Source organism: Anas platyrhynchos, chromosome 2 (genome assembly GCF_047663525.1).
Source record: "Anas platyrhynchos isolate ZD024472 breed Pekin duck chromosome 2, IASCAAS_PekinDuck_T2T, whole genome shotgun sequence".
NCBI lineage: Eukaryota > Metazoa > Chordata > Aves > Anseriformes > Anatidae > Anas > Anas platyrhynchos.
This window is the reverse complement of record NC_092588.1, coordinates 41387808-41404935: the sequence shown is the minus strand read 5'-3', so window position 1 is coordinate 41404935 and position 17128 is coordinate 41387808. Positions and strand designations below refer to the sequence as shown.

The 17128-nt window shown below is 40.9% G+C and overlaps 1 protein-coding gene and 1 pseudogene across 1 annotated transcript in view; one reads left to right on the top strand and one right to left on the bottom strand.

Moving 5' to 3' along the window:
• Positions 1 to 10078, bottom strand: part of CABYR (calcium binding tyrosine phosphorylation regulated) — a 29505-nt gene extending 19427 nt beyond the window's left edge. Inside the window, exon 1 of the mRNA XM_072034613.1 lies at positions 9852 to 10078. The gene's annotated coding sequence lies outside the window, so the exon portion shown is untranslated. The remainder of the gene's footprint in view (positions 1 to 9851) is intronic.
• Positions 1778 to 2774, top strand: LOC119716042 (neuropeptides B/W receptor type 1-like; annotated as a pseudogene).
• Positions 10079 to 17128: the final 7050 nt, after the last annotated feature.

Here is a 17128-nt window from a genome sequence, read left to right as displayed (position 1 = left end):
AAAACAGTTCTGAAATAACACAGGAGGGTCAAGAAGCTTCTCCAGAGAAGTGTGTGAATAGTGAAAAATAAGTGAATCAGTTTACCCGTGATTAAATTTGCATTTTGCAATTGGGATTATTTAGGTAGATAAAAAAGGAAAGAAAGGGCATGTGGCATGATCCACACTATATCACCGGAAGTTAAGGACTAAAAAAAGATGTTCAACTGGAGTTTTGACCACATCCAACACTAATAATGCAATTATTATGTAAAGTTTTCGAAGCTATATACACTTTACACAACTGTGCCTATGTCTTTGAGCTGGCAAAATCTGACTCAGGTGCTAGCTTTTAGGAAACTTCGTAGTAAAGGTGAGTTTATACTTTCACAAGCCAGAAAAATAAAGTATGCAGAAAAGGGATCCAAACACCATGGTTAATCTGCAACATAGTTTTTACATCATTCTTATGGGAGCACATAAGGGTGGGAACACCTTTTCTTCGCAAATGTAAAGGAAGCCAAGAATCACAGATCCTTCATTGATGTACCATGAAGTATCATTTGCTATATTTTGTAGCTACCAGTAATATATAATTAAAAAAGACAGACAGACATAACCACAACGAAGAAAAAATAATTTTCTCTGGTTACTTTTTAATACATTTACTAATTAATTCCTTTGCTTGAATTTTTGTATTGGTGAAATCCTGGTAACATAGGTAATTATGCAGCAGGATGTGGGACAGTCAGAGCAAAGAACTGAGTTTCTCTCTCACTCTGTGGTGTGAACTCAGAGGTATTGAAGAGTTTTGCCAGATTACTTGCAAAAGGAAGCATGCATTACATTATTAACAGCTTAATATCTGTAGCCAGTAGTGCTGATAACACTATGAAAAACATTGTTTTCACTTCTGATTTAAGAGACACAAAATGTTATCAAATGTACTACAAGCCCATGGATTTGAAGCAAAACCAATAAAACTGAAGCCAGATAGTCTCCACATGCTTTTTTTTTTTAAAAAAAAAAGTAAATTAGGAGCTAGGAATTACCCTCTACAAAAGACTGCCTCCCATGGGATTATATTCAGGTCTGTCATTATCCCAGGGTGAAGGAGGGGAAGTGCAGAGGTATAACTCCTGTTGCCGCACCTTGCTTTGGCTTGGCGGTGTGTTTCGGGGTGCTATGTGCCATGCCACCTGACAGCTACGTGTTGCCCCCACACATCTCCACAGACCCCCCTGGGGACCTGGTGGTGGATGCCATGCTCCCAGACCCAGTGTACCAAGCAGATGCTGTCTGCAGCTCGGATGCAGTTCTTCTTCCCTCTCTCATCCCCAAGCATCCTAAAGGCACTGGACCCTGCCTCAGGCTCAAGGCTTGGTGAGCTGCCATGAGCTTGGTAAGGGACATGGTGGGGCTGGGGAGTCCCCACGTGGAGTTAGTTGAGCGGTCACCTTAGGGGAGTGTGGGGCTCTGAGCTATTCCCTCTCCCCCTGCTCCCATCTCCACTTCTGTCCCCCCCAATGGATCCCACCAGCACTGGTGGTGGGCAAGAGCAGCTGGTGGGGACCATTCCTGCTGTGAGGGGACCATAGGAGCCTCAGCTGAGCCTGTGGTGATATCTTGCTGCTCCCAGCAGGGCCCCACTGGCAGCAGGCACATGGCAGCTGAAAGGAGGACATTGGTGGTTGGATGCTCTGGAGGAGACAAACTTGAGAATAACCAGAATCCATGCCTTTCCCCCCTCTTCCAAGTCTTCTTCACCACCAGTGGGCCTGGCCCCTCCGCTGTGGCCATGGAAAACTCCTCACTTCCAGAGCTCAATTCCTCATGTGCGCCTGGGCACAAAGACTGCACAGGGAGAGGGGATGAGGGGCTGAACATGCCCCCTCCCCTGCTGAGCTCCAGCTTCTACATCACGGTGCCTGTCATCTACTCCATCACCTGTGCTGTGGGGCTGACAGGTAACACTGCTGTCATCTATGTAATCCTCAAAGCCCCAAAGATAAAGACAGTCACCAACATCTTTATCCTCAACTTAGCCATTGCTGACAAGCTCTTTACCTTAGTGCTGCCCATCAACATTGTTGACTACTTGCTCCTGCAGTGGCCCTTTGGAGAGTTCATGTGCAAGCTCATCATCTCAATAGACCAGTACAACAACTTCTCCAGCATCTACTTCCTTACCATCATGAGCCTTGACCATTACCTTGTTGTGGTAGCCACCACCAAGCCCAGGAAGATGTCTTACCGCACCTACCAAGCGGTCAAGATCGTGAGCCTCTGCATCTGGTCCTTCGTCACAGTTATCATCCTGCCCTTCATTGTATTTGCTAAGATACACAAGGAGCAGGGGCGCTCCCAGTGTGTCTTTATGTTCCCCCCACCCTGAGAGCATGTGGTGGAAAGGCAGTCAGATCTACACCCTTATCTTAGGCTTTGCTATCCCAGTATCCACCATCTGCATCCTCTACACCATCATGTTGTGCAGATTGAGATGAGTGCGTCTCCACAGCAATGCCAAAGCCCTGGACAAAGCCAAAAAGAAAGTGACACTGATGGTGGCTGTCACCCTGGCTGTGTGCCTGTTCTGCTGGACACCCTATCACCTTAGCACAGTGGTGGCCCTCACCATAGACATCCCACAAACTCCTCTGATCATTGGGATTTCCTACTTCATCGCTAGCTTGAGTTATACTAACAGCAGCTTGAACCCCTTCCTGTATGCCTTTCTAGATGACAGTTTCTAGAGGAGCTTTCGCAAACTGATGGACTGCAGAACCACCTCATAGAGCCAACACCGTTCCCTCTCACGTCCTTGCACTGTCATCTGCTCCTCCTGGGTGACTCAGGAGCTCAGAGGCTGCTTTTGCTCCGTCTACTGTGTGATGGTCCACAGTGCCTCAGGTTGTCTCACTACTCAAACACAAACTGGGGACAGATGGGTCATTCTTAACTCTCCTTGCCCATTGCCTCAGCATTGCTCTCCATCTCTTTCACTAATGCTTTTTCGTCCTTCTCTCTAACGTGCTTTATGTCCTAGGGCTGTAGCTCACAGATCTGCAGCAGATCCCTTTTCCATTTAACAGGGTACTGCTTGGTGAGCTCATACCACGTGATTGTCTCTGTTAATGGAAATTTGTAAAGCCAAATAAAGGTGTGTTGTTGGGTCTCATGCTTAATGATTCCTCAACCTCCTTCATATCCTTAGAAACTGCTTGCCAAAAGTGTCACAAACTTAACAATATTGAAAAAAACACAGATCGAAATGATAGGCAATATACCAAGGCACCAGGTAAGGAGCAAACCAAGGCGTTGAGCTCATTTTGTGTCATAGACTATTCAAAAGTAGTCAAAATCCCTGAGAACAGGCAAGAAGGACTCAGCTTGGCTTAAAGGAAGACCAGTACCTCACTGGTGAATAAAATACCAGGGGGGTTAGCACATTTTGGTTTGGAAAGCTAAAATGCGTAGTTTGTGTCTATAACTTGTAAAATGTTAAGTTTCTTTGCACCAGAATTGGTGTTTGCCTATAAACATATGAAGTATAATAGAGTAGTCTCCTTCTGGCACACTTCCTCTCCCCCCCCCAGAAAACAGAATCAAAAGTTATTTTTGATATGAGATAGCCTCTAGGAGTTTGAAAGGGACCTGCTGAAATGTAGGGAAGACTTATTCCATACAAATGATAAACACTATGTGCAGCTTTTAAGTTATTTCTAACTGGAAGGGGGAGGGAGGAGAGGAGAGAGAATCAGTGAGAATTTCACTCACATTCACATGTCCACACATAGCATGGGAAGGCTTTTTCCTCTTTTGTCCTCTGTTAGCCCTCCAAGGAAAACAAACTGGAATGCTGTAAAAATGCTTGCAATCTTAGTATTTATCATCTTGGTGGTCTTTCTTGTTCTTTGCTGTAGCAGGGTAACATTTTGTTATGTATTTGCCCCTCCACTGAGTACAGAGATGTAGGGAAATGCAGTTAAAGAACAGCATTTCCACTTACACAGGAAGGGAATATGGGTTTCAGGAGGTGCATAAGGATTCATGTGTCACATGCTCAGATTTGCAGATTCTTCCTGAAAGTCCTTGTACTAGTTCCCTTCCCACTGCTGCAATCTAATGCTCTGCTATCGACACATGGAGAGCATCTTTCACCATATCTTTCCAAAGAGAACCCAAATAAGAATTTTACTTGTAGATCGCAGCAATACAGCAGATTTGCAGTTATACAAACCCCAATACATTATAACATCATGTAGCAGTGTTAATGGTTAAATTATTTCTGTGTGAGTCACTAATGTTCTGTGAGGCAGCCGGTGCCAATTTCAACACCCATTCCAGCTGTAGTGGAAATGGAAGGATTACTTTGCAGGACAATGATGTCTAATTCTGCTTCACTAAAGTCAGTGGGTAGCATGTGACTGACTTGCATCAGTCACAGAAGCTGTCCTTTGGAAGAGCAAGTCCAAAAAGCACTGAGGACTCATTTCTACACATGTACAAAAGCATGCCGCAGGAACTAGTGTCCCTCACTTCATCTTGCTTCTTGAAAGAAAAAATAATTAGCTTTTCCCACCAGCTGCCTGTTGTTTCAGCTAAGCTTTTACATTGTACTGATGTTTCTCTTTGGTCAGTCACTTGCTGTGCAGAAAGGTTTCACTTTCCTGTCTGATGCACTTTCTGGCATTTTACTCTGCACAGGCCAAGTTGCAAGGTAGGTCCCCATTTAGGCTGCTAGTCAATACACACATCACCTCTCCTGTATCTTTAAGTCATCAGATGTGCAACATTACTTCTGTAAACTCTGCATACAGTTCTGAAACTAAACAGCATTTAGTTTCAGGACAAGAGATTTTTTTCAAGATTACTGTGTTTTCATTGGTATCCTTCCCTGGATATCAAGAATGAAAGTCAAATACTTTTTTTTTTTTAAAAAACAAACATAAACAATCACCTTGAATAGTAGCACAGATTTGAGCATTGCTCCTGATACTGATGCTGCTACACAGGTACATTTGTCTTATCACCTACTGGGACTTGTCTTTATCGTAGAAATGTTACTGACATTTGAGTAGTTCTATAGAGTACTTCTGCAAAACCTGGTCTCTAGCTATATACCAGATGTATCTCTGAGATGCTCAATTGATGATAACCGTAGGTTATAAGGGCAATCTGATTTGTATTTCATTTTTATCTAGTTTTGAATCTCAAAATATTGTGTTCCTGAGCAATATAATCCATTTCAAGATTTAAAAAAAATAAAACAACTTTTACACTACATCAATGTTTCTTTAAAGAAAGATAATATACTAAGTATGAGGAAAGGCATGCTGTAAAAGAAAATTCTCTTTGTCTTCAATTCCTGTTGCCCATTGGGGAAATATGGCAAGTGCCATATTTTACTGAATTTCTGTTATTTCACATTGTCTTGTACTGCTTGTCTTTTTACATCTGAAACACAAAAATGCAAACATCACCACCTATGTTAAACACTACCCTTCCATATCTTCCTTCTCATTCTGAAGTCCCACCATACCTGTTCTTCATAGTGGGATGACTATATGAAGAAGACTTCAATGTTTGCCCAAATGCCCAGAGTTTTCCCACAGCATCTAATTGCAGAGATGGCTGAGACTCAACAACAGCCCAGCTGTGATGAGGGTGCTCAGCTCAAATTCCCGTGGGGCAGGACTTCCCCACACTTGGCTGGGCTGTCTTCAGTGTACATGACATGTCTGCAAGGTGGGACTGGACCCTGTCCTTACCCTGCTTCAGGTACTGCAGTTTGACAGCTACTAATAAGAGAAAGGTGAGACTGAACAGCATGGAAAGTGCTGAAAGCTCAGTAAGGCCTTCTCTGCCTGGAGAAACTTCAGCATTAAAACAAACAATACATATTTTTCTTCTCTTGTTCCACCTTTTAGTATAGTAAACAACATTCTTGGTACAAACATGACCAAACCTAGCAAGATAGGGAGAGGTTAGATCTTCATCTCTGCTGGTCAGCAAGGGCAACTTGGTGCTCTTTAAAAGAGAAACTTTGACTCCCTCAGAAGCAGTAGAGGATAATATCTCAGCAAAACTTGCACTCCTGTAAACCTCTATACTTCCTTTCTAGAGGAGGGATTTATCCTCCTGTTCAGCCTATGTTTAACAAGCTATAAGGACATTCAGTGGCATCACATCTTGAGACACTATAGTTGCTGTAAAGATGTATTAATGAAAATGAGTAAGCTAAAAAATAAATCAATTTATCACAATCACAGCACAAGTTTTCTGCGTGACCTGCTGTGGATACTGCAGGAAATCAATACAGACTTTCATGAGAAAAAGCAGAGAAAGAGTACAGCCAATATAAAATTTGCTCTGCTTGGATCAGGGACCCAGAAGGGGCTGAGCCTCTAATACAGCAGAAGCACAAAGGATGGCAAACCTGCAGCACTGGGTCTGACACATGGGGCTCTGCCAACAGCCCCATCACCAAACCCACGTGCACCATTCATGGGTAGGGACCTGATCTGCAGACACTCAGCCAGCTCCTTCTGACTGTACTTGTCTTGTGAGCACCTTTTGATTAAGGATTAAACCAATAGTGTTTCTGAGGTACTGACTGTTGTCCACAAGCAATCACAAAGGTGCAAAAAGGCTTTAACAAATTTCTCAGCTGACTACCCCAAACCTATAGCAATTAGTGGTAGCCAGCATTTCCTGAGCTCTTTTGGGCTTCTCCAACACACTGCCCTGACACCAGAGGATTTCTGCAGGTTTCTCACTCAGGTCAGGAAAGTTTTTTTTTTTTTCCCCTCCATGTGGAGATTTGCATCATTTTTTCCCCTGAAAGCTGGCATAAGGGAAGGGATACACCACACTATGCTATTTTTCATATCCAGATGCACTGCATCAATGGATGGCCAAAGCAGCTCTCAAAACATACATCTGCTCTGCCATCTCTACATTTTCCATCCAATAAATTCTGTGCCTATGCATTTTAGTGATCGATTCTCTCTGATTATTTGTCCCAGAGCATAAAGCTGCCCTGAAGCCAGGAGAAGCATCAGCAGTCAGTAGAAAGAGGGAGTGTACAACATCAAAGAATCACACAATGTCAGAATACAATACTCCCTGTGTCTGGATCCAGGGAAGGAAGACCCTGGACTCTGTCTATTACCAGTAAGTGCAGAAAGAACAGCTCATGGCAGACCAGCCCATTCCAGTTAGAATGGTCTGCATTCCTCTCCTTTCCTATCCTCTTTCAAATAGTTTCATAGTAGTTAATAGAGAAAGCTGTACAATTTTGCTACTTCTAACCATAAAACATGATTATAACTAAAGATGATTTGGCGTTAGTCTCTTGAGTGACAGAAAACCAATTTCTTTCTCTTTCGATATGTAATAAAAAAATAAAAAAAAATCCCCTGTGCAACTGTTACGGATTTGCATTTTTTCCTATCTTCTTCCATATTCATTATGTTACAAATATGTTACTTGAGGCTCCACGACTACTTACAGAACCTCTACCTGCTTACAAAACCCTACACCACCAGAGGGGGCTCAAAGACAAGTTATTCAGAAACCTGCTGCATGGGAACTCGAGTTGCTATCTCTCCTGACACAGATCAAGCATTTTCTATGGAAGCTCTTTTCCTTATTTTTTACTCGCATGCATAATAGAAGCAGGATATTAGAACGGCTTTAAGGAGAGGCTTAAAATATAGGTAAAGAACATAGTTTTTAGGTCATAGTTTTCTAAAGGCCAGAACTGCTCAGTGGTTTTGTAAGCATGCTCATTAAATGTATAGCACTTTTAAATGCCAAGGAGCATAATGTTTGGACGTAGCTGAGGGGCCATTTCCTCCTGTACATTCTCACTCCCAGTAAATCTGCCCCGTGGGTAGACTGTTTTTCAGGAATCTGACTCACACGAAGCTGATTTCACAAAACAAAGGCAGTGTTGGCTGACACAGACCACCTTTCCTCCCTCTCATTACTCAAACCATGGCCCGAGCTTGTATCTGGGCAAGGATTCGTTTGTCACCGTACTGTGCTTCCCACTATTTTCATCTGCTAGATTTTCCCATTATTTCCGTTTTTCCTGACCCTAGCTCCTACTGTGTATCCCCAGGCTGTATTTATTGCACTGATTCTCCTTCCAGCTCTCAGCCTCTAGATGGCACTGATTCTTCACTGAGAAGACATTGCTCTTTTCCTAAACCAGATTTAAAAACAAAAATGCTTCCAAGAGCATATGCCCACACTTCCAAGTGGGATATGCCCACACTAATAGAAATTAGCCAGTCTTCAGGGAAACAGCAAAACACTTTTTTTTTTTTTAAATATAAATTATATATAAAGCAACATGAACACACAGCAGGCTGAAGGAGGAGAGTACATGTGCTTTGGATTCAGCTCGCTGTATTCAGGGAAATGCCTGGGCTGTTCCACATGGCTGCAGGAGAGTGATCAAACTTTCGATAAGCCTGGGTCTATTTTAAATGATATGGGCAGATCTGGCTGGTAAATGCAATTTTACCCTTGAACACATCTTAGTTCAGGCAAGTCAGGGAATAAATGCTGTAAAAGCTGCTTATTGAACCAGGGTGGAACACCTGCAGAGCAGATCTTACTACGCTCAAATACAATGTTGTGATGTGATGTCCCCATCCACATGACTGATATCCAAACACATTTGAGAAATTCTGGATGTTAGTACTTTTCAATAGAGAGTGTTTGAATGGCTAAACGAAGTCTGCTGAAATAGAATTAGTTTAGGTTAAATCTAGATTATAACTCCTTACTGCTTCCAAATTCAATTTCACAATGCAGACTCCTGGCAGATCAGTAAGATAACAGCATTTCAAGAAGAACTCGCAAATTCTTAAAGAAAAAAATTGTTATTTTCTTTAAAGAAAACATGCCTCAAATCTTTTTTTTTTTTAATGTGCATATTAAGAAAAAAAATTTCTGTTAAGGAGCAGAGTGTTTACCTGGCACCTAGCAAAATTTTGGAGAGCTGTAAGTAACACAATGGATACAGTTTTTAATACTTTTAATACATGAATAACCATCAATGCAATCTGTTTTTCCTAACTTATTACACCTAAGATTTTCCTACAATTCCCATAGATAATGTAATGAATATCTAGGTTTCTGCTTCCCTCAAAAAAGTATGCCTTTTCTAAAGTCTGCATTCAATTCACCTTTAAACTGAATCTGAAAAATCACATGCAGGCTTTTATGCCCCAGTCCACCGAGTCTGTGTTATAAAAGTGATCTTCAACTAAAGAAATGACAAGACTAATTTCTGGTTGGCATAGTGACACAGCAGCAATAGGCTATATAAAACTTTCATGTTCCTTATATTAGGTACCTATAGAAGATATTGTCTTCATATTTGATGAGCCTTAGTTTGGCATTTGTTCTGTGATGAGATAGAGCTACAGTGATAGATCATTTTTTCACTTCTGGTAATGCAATGTGTTGTAGGATCTTTGGACAAATAAAGCTGAAAATCTCATATAAAACAAGAGGGCAGATAGTTGTCATCTTTAGGGAGCACCTTGACCAGTTATTGAAAAACATAAAATAAAATCTCTCTATAATAATATTTTAAGGTGTATTGCAGGATTAAAAGGAAAACATTCAAAAGAGTGCAGTAATCTTTCTTCCAAGGGTTCCATACTTATCTAACTACTTATCCAAACATAACATGGAAGTTGTGGCTTACCCCAGCTGACAAATAAGCACCACACAGCCATTCGCTCACCCTCCCCCCTCCCTCTCTTTTCAGTCTCACTGAAAACATACAAGGTGAAGGAAGTACTCCAACTCCTCAACATTAAACAACGGCAGAACCCAGGAACACTTACCTGCCAGCTTCTGAACTTGAGTCACTTCCAAGCTACTTCCCAGTGAAGTCTGACCACCAGGATTTTACTGTCCTGAGAAGGCACCACCAAGGTAACTAGCTCATAGTCTCTAAAATTCTTTCACAGAGAGAGTAAAAAAAACATGAAGGAAAAGCAGCCTGCTGGGGAATACTGAGTCCATTTCACCATGACACTAGAAAGGTGCCCTAGGTAACTTGAGCCTCAAACTCCCCTGGAGAAGCAATTCTTTCTATAAGTCCTCATGCTTCCTATATAGCAAAGATGAAATTATCCCCACCTGGCAGGTTTCACTTAACAAAGGTGGAGCCAAGAGACCTTATGGAATAGGCTCATCCACCTGGCTTCAATGTTTTAAAGCCAATTGCTCCTTATCAGTAATAGAAATAACCTGACAAGGGGCTTAGTGGTTAGAGTTGACCTAATGAACTAACCACAAAAGTTGCGTAAGGCTCATATTTCTGCTAGTCATTCTGAGAGGAAAATTAGTACAGAGCCTGATAAAATAAGATGAATAAACATAAATAAAAGAGAAAATGATCTTAAGGCAAAATGGCTCTCATAGATTTTCATCTGTCATCAAGTGTTTCATTAAGTGTTCCTCTAGATCTGGAAGTTTGAAGAGGGTTGCAGTCTCCAAGCTCAGATACAGCCACATATTAGTCTGGCACAACTGATTTCTGTGTTCCTTGCGCTAGCTGTTCCTTCACCTCCTCTTAGTGACAAGGAACACAAGGACATGTGTCTCTTTTGTGCTCCTCCGTTAGCAAACAAACCAGAACAGATTAAAGCCACTTTCTTCAAGTCAGTAAAATATTGGGCTACAAAGATGGTGAGGGGCCTAAAGGGAAAGATGTATGAGTAGCGGCTGAGGTCACTTGGCCTGTTCAGCCTGGAAAAGAGGAGGCTGGGGGGAGACCTCATCGCGGTCTACACCTTCCTCACGAGGGGGAGTGGAGGGGCAGGTGCTGATCTATTCTCTTTAGTCACCAGTGATAGGACCCGTGGGAATGGTGTCGAGCTGAGGCAGGGGAGGTTGAGGCTAGACATTAGGAAGAGGTTCTTTACCGAGAGGGTGGTCACACACTGGAACACGCTCCCCAGGGAAGTGCTCACTGCAGCAAGCCTGTCAGAGTTTAAGAAGTGTTTGGACTGTGCACTTAGCCACAGGGTCTGAATTTTTGGGTAGACCTGCGTGGTGCCGGGAGTTGGACTCGATGATCATTATGGGACCATTCCAACTCAGGATATTCTATGATTCAATACCGCCTTTGGTTTCAGTGAGAAGCCAGGCCCTAACAACTCAAGCGTCTTCTGGATGTTTCTTTCGGTGTTTCTTCTGGGTAGGATAATTTCATTTCCCTTTGGAAAACTTACAAGGATGTAGTAACAAAAACAAAGGCATAAAACAGTACCTGAGGCATAGGCTACTTTTCAGCCTGCAGCCGACTAGCTAAGTGATTATCATTTCAGACAAATATGATCTACATTATGTGAAGTGTTCTAGCATGCTTATAATCCAACAAAGGCCAGAAAACGGGACCTTCGATTTAAGACTGTATGGAAAAGAAAACAAAGACAACAACAACAGAGAAGGAATTTTACCTTCACCTAAATTTTATTAAAAAAAAAAAAAAGACAAAACAACTTTTCCTTCACCAACTTTTATTATGTTGCATCTCCTTCAGGTGTCCACCATCACCAAAAAAAAATAAAAAATAAATAAAGACATTGTGGCATAGAGGTATAATTTCAGTTCACACCAGAAGACATTCTTCTCACTGCTAAGCCCCACAAAGTGCCAAAAATCCCTCCAAAAAGTAATGTATTTACAAATTAGTTTTACATGTTGGCATTATTTACTTGTCTGATCTTGCATTCAGGGCTCGATCTCTCTGGAGGGGAACATGTCTTGTCGTGCAAGGTTGTTTGGTTGTATGACTGACAACAGGACTTTAAAAGTTTGAATGGTTTTATAGAAGCAAAATACAGAAGAGTACACTATCTTCAAGGGAAACTTGGAAAGCTACCTGTTCCTTCTCAGGTTTAAAGTTTTCCTTGAAAAGGTGTAAGCATCTGTTAAGGTGTAAGCAAAAGTGTAATCAACTGTTTGAGTATAATTCTTACATATACATGAACATTTTCCTCTCCAATTTCCAACTTGGAGTGCAACATTTTTCACCATACTCTTAGATCAGGATTCTGATTCTAATAATGGTTCCTAGTGCAAATTTCCAGAGCAGAGAGAAGCAAATCAAAACCTGACTGCTTTGAATGAGATGAAGAGCAAACAAACATAAATGAAGAAAATAAACTTGTAGGAATGTTTTTAAATAATTTTCATTGTCCAAAAGCTTTAAATCAGTTGAATCCTTGAAAGTTAATTAATGTAAACTCGGGTTGCATCACTGAATTTGAAGGAGTAAGATAGATGCGCCATTGAAGAGCCTCAGTCACAGTTCAAACTGGCACTGCCTCTAACTTCAGAAGAATGAAAGAGAAAAGCACATCTTTCTACCTTGCCAGCTACTGTCAGACCTAGAGGGGGGAAAAAAAAAAGGAAAAAAAAGAAAAAAAAAAGTCATTCAAATTAAAAATTAATGTTTTTTGTTTTGTTTTGTTTTGTTTTAGGACATTTCTCCAAATATGTAATATTTAGTAGTAAGCAGACTACAAATGAAAGGGAAGGTGAAACAGTAGAAGGTATTTGCGTGGCCTTAATTTACATGGCCATTGACAACAACCACAATCTGCAATGATTTGTAAATGCCTTACACCTTCACCCTTGAGACAGAAAAATGAGATTTCCACATTATGTAAGGGGAGTGCAATCCCTCTCAAAACACGGGAGTCTGGGATACACTATTGAGTATTGAAAATCTTAAGACTAGGCAGCACCAAACTCAACTGAGAAGGAAGGATGAGTCTCTCTGGATGTTCACGAAACAGAAAGGAAACTCAGATATTAGCCCTAAGCAACTATTTCTAGAGCTGGGATGGAAACGGGTTCCATCTAAGCCAGGGACCATTTCAGCATCTCCAAAGCTACAGGAATGGTTGATTGCTCTGTTGACTAGTGTTGCTGGTGAAAAAATTCTGGGGACCAGATCTGGGGATCAGGTTTAAAATTAAAACATAAGTTAAAACATCAGTGTGTTATCAATACTCTTTTCATCCTAATCCAAAACATAGCACCCTACCAACTACTAGGAGGAAAATTAACTCTACCCTAGCTTAAACCAAAATTTTAGCAGTCTTCTCAAAAACTTCAGTTCTCAAAAACTTCTGAACAAAGTTAAACCCAGTTGACTATCTTCTTAGTGTAATGAAGCATTCTGCTAACTCTTACTTAAATTACATTAAAATTAAAAAGGCAACAAGTAATGTTATCCTGTGAAATTAATCCTTGTATAAATAGCTTAGGATACAGTTAAGTAAACCAGGGAAAGGCTGAATATAAGACAGAAGAATGCAGAAATAATTTGAATAGTCCCTGCCATTGCTAATGATGATCTTCTGATTTGGTTTTGTTCGTTTGTTTGTTTGTTTGTTTTGTTAGTTTTCCTGTATTGATATTAGACTTTCATTCAAGGCTTGCTAAATTTGAGGTTGTTTCCACTCCTCTGTGACTAGACAAGGAATACTGTCTTGACAAGACAAGATAAGACTAGACTAAGTGTTACTCAGAGGTTATACTACATAGCTAATTTTTTCAGCTTTTGAAGAACTGCTACCATTGAGTCACATTACTGCAGGTAAAAGTATGCAAACAAACAAACAAACAAACAAAAAAACAAACAACTAACTGTCCAGTCTGCCAAGTAGTCTGTCTCCAAAAGGATTTATAATGGTGACTTACAGCTGTTTACAGGGACACTATTATACTGTGTAGGTGGGTGATATACAGCTTGATCACTCAGAATTAAGACTGGAAAGGCAGAAATAGAAACCCTTTAAAATTATTTGTATTTGTACAATGAGAGTGCATAGTGGCCCTGGAAAGATTCAGGTGGGCTGGCCATTCTGCAAAATACTGACCACAAGACAGTTTGTCTATGAATAAAGCTAAATCTAATCTCTTTTAAGACAAAAGTAACTAGTAGATAAATGAAGAATTCATAAAGAATCAGAAGGGTAGGAAAAGCAAAACTAATACAGGAATTGCAAAGTTTGATTATCTCCCAAAGTTGTGGATGAAGACAGATTTGTTTCCAAAAGATAGCCTGAAAATTTAGAAGAAAGATTGTGGAAGAGAAGAATAGAAAGAGCCCTCTAGTGAGCTAGAACAGGTAACCAGATAACCCTACCTGCTGCAAATCATCCCAGTCACCACGTTTTTTTCACTTTCTAACACCAAGTTTAACCAGAAAATATTTCATTAACATGTTATAATTACAGTTGTTTATAAACAAAGAAACAATAAACGTAATTGTCAGTTTTTGTGTTTGTATTGCATGTTATTATATGCAAGACTTTAGCTATAATATGTGAAGTAGAACAGTACAGATAAGAATGGATTTTTCATATGTATAGAAGTCATCTTACAAAAATTAAGAGTAATTGCAGATACCTGAGAAATTTATGCACTGTGTAATTACAAAGTACTAGAAGTCCAATTGTAGACTTTTTGATAATTGGCAAGATTTTCATTTTCTTCCTTCTTAGTTTAAATATTGCTTTATCTAAGATGATTTATTTTTTGTTTCATATCAAGTTAGTAGGTTTCCAAAGGGAAGATTTTTCTAGAGCTTTTCTATTTGTTTTGCTAGGAAATAAATTTCCAAGAACTCTTTATGTGTACTTTTTATATTAAGGAATAAGCTTACTGAGTCTTTTAAATAAAAACATATATATATATATATATAAAGTATATTGAATCATTTAAATAAATGCATAAATAAAAATCATGATACGGAAAATCATTTGGGTCATCAGTAAAGAATTACGCAGCTCATAAAAACTTTCAGTTGAGAAAAGAGTAGCCAAGAAATCACAAAAGTTATTACATAATAAAAGCATATTTTGAAAAGTAAGTTTCTGAAGACTTCCTAGAGCGCCTCAGTCCTATAAAATTAAATGAACCCTGTACAGCACATTCTATCTTTTAGAAGAGAATAGAAGAGAACAGAATAGCTCAGCTGGAAGGGACCTACGAAGACCATCAAGTCAAAATGCCTGACCACTGTAGGCCTAACCTAATGTTAAAGTATATCATTAAGGGCATAATCCAAATGCCTCTTGAACACTGACAGGCATAGGGCATGAACCACCTCTGTAGGAAGCCTGTTCCAGTGTTTGACCACCCTCATGGTAAAGACATTTTTCCTCATGCCCAGTCTGACCCTCCCCTGGCGCAGCTCTGTGCCATTCCCAATCATCCTGTCATTGGTTCCAAAAGAACAGAGCCTAGCAACTCCCTCCACTTCCCTTCCTCAGGAAGCTGCAGGGAGAAGCGGGGTCTCCTCTCAGCCTCCTTCTCTCTAGAAATTCCCTGTGGTTTGAAAGAAAAAAAACAAGACCTTGAAATCACAAGCACAAACATTGGCAATGTTTATCTGGAAGAAGCTAATTCAACTGTAACCAGACTAAGGATAATTGTTCTTTGCAGTGCAAAGCTTATAATTAAGAGAAAATAATCAAGACTTCAGAGGACTGGAGAGCAACAGACCATAATATTCCTAGCAGGAGTGATGAATATAGGCAAAAAGAAAGGAAGGAAGGAAGGAAGGAAGGAAGGAAGGAAGGAAGGAAGGAAGGAAGGAAGGAAGGAAGGAAGGAAGGAAGGAAGGAAACTAAAATAGGGGTACTTAGTTTTATCTTTTCATATTTGCTTCATACCTTCAAATGAATAAATGATGCTTTGTTTAAAAACTCCAAGGGCAAGGAAACAGACGTGCAGCTGGGGTCCTGCTCCCCAGTTTCTCTCTGTTATTTGTCCAAAGGCTGCCTAAGCCAAACTCTGTAGCATTTAGCCAGCACAGACTGGTTGCAGGAGGGATGTTCTTCCCAGAATCTTCTCTGTGTGTCCTTTCAACTAAAGACCTTGTTTACCTACCACAAAACTAACGATTACCTGGGCTGCCAATGGATGTTTCCCAATCTAACCAGAGAGTAATGAAGTTTCCAAAGGTCCCTTGCTCTTGAAATGGCTGACATGTGTGAGTGAAGAAACCCAGTTTTAACAAACCTGAGCCTATTAAGAAATCATTTTGACAGAGTATTTCCAACTGTCTCTGTTGAAGACTTTTAAAAGATTCTTTTATATTTTTAATTTTATTTTTCTTACTATTGGTCTACATACTGTCGAAGAAAACAGAGCCACATAACCATGTCACACCTCATGGATTTGATTGTTTACTAATATATTGTCACAAACAGAAACAGGACAAGTGGCAATGGGTCTGAGCAGCAAGGCTGAAGCACAACATAAGTGGTACAAAAAGCTTAGTGGTGACAAATGAATTTCTTCAAGGGAAAAGCTATACAAGAACAAGCACAGTGAGTATTTGTTCCACTTCACAGGTGTCTCATGAACATAGTGGCAGAAACCAGATCTTTTCAGAAGTCAGGTCATAACCAACAGCAACATAGGCTTTGGAAAAGAGTTACTTTGCTAAACTCAGAATCACAGAATCACAGAATTTCTAGGTTGGAAGAGACCTCAAGATCATCGAGTCCAACCTCTGACCTAACGCTAACAGTCCCCACTAAACCATATCCCTAAGCTCTACATCTAAACGTCTTTTAAAGACTTCCAGGGATGGTGACTCCACCACTTCCCTGGGCAGCCTGTTCCAGTGTCTAACAACCCTTTCGGTAAAGAAGTTCTTCCTAAGATCCAACCTAAAACTCCCCTGGCGCAACTTAAGCCCATTCCCCCTCATCCTGTCACCAGGCACGTGGGAGAACAGACCAACCCCCACCTCGCTACAGCCTCCTTTGAGGTATCTGTAGAGAGCAATAAGGTCACCCCTGAGCCTCCTTTTCTCCAGGCCAAACAAGCCCAATTCCCTCAGCCACTCCTCGTAGGACTTGTTCTCCAGACCCCTCACCAGCTTCGTCGCCCTTCTCTAGACTCGCTTGAGCACCTCCATGTGCTTCTTGTAGCCAGGGGCCCAAAACTGAACACAGTACTCGAGGTGCGGCCTCACCAGAGCCGAGTACAGGGGGACGATCACTTCCCTAGCCCTGCTGGTCACGCTGTTTCTGATACAAGCCAGGATGCCGTTGGCCTCCTTGGCCACCTGAGCACACTGCTG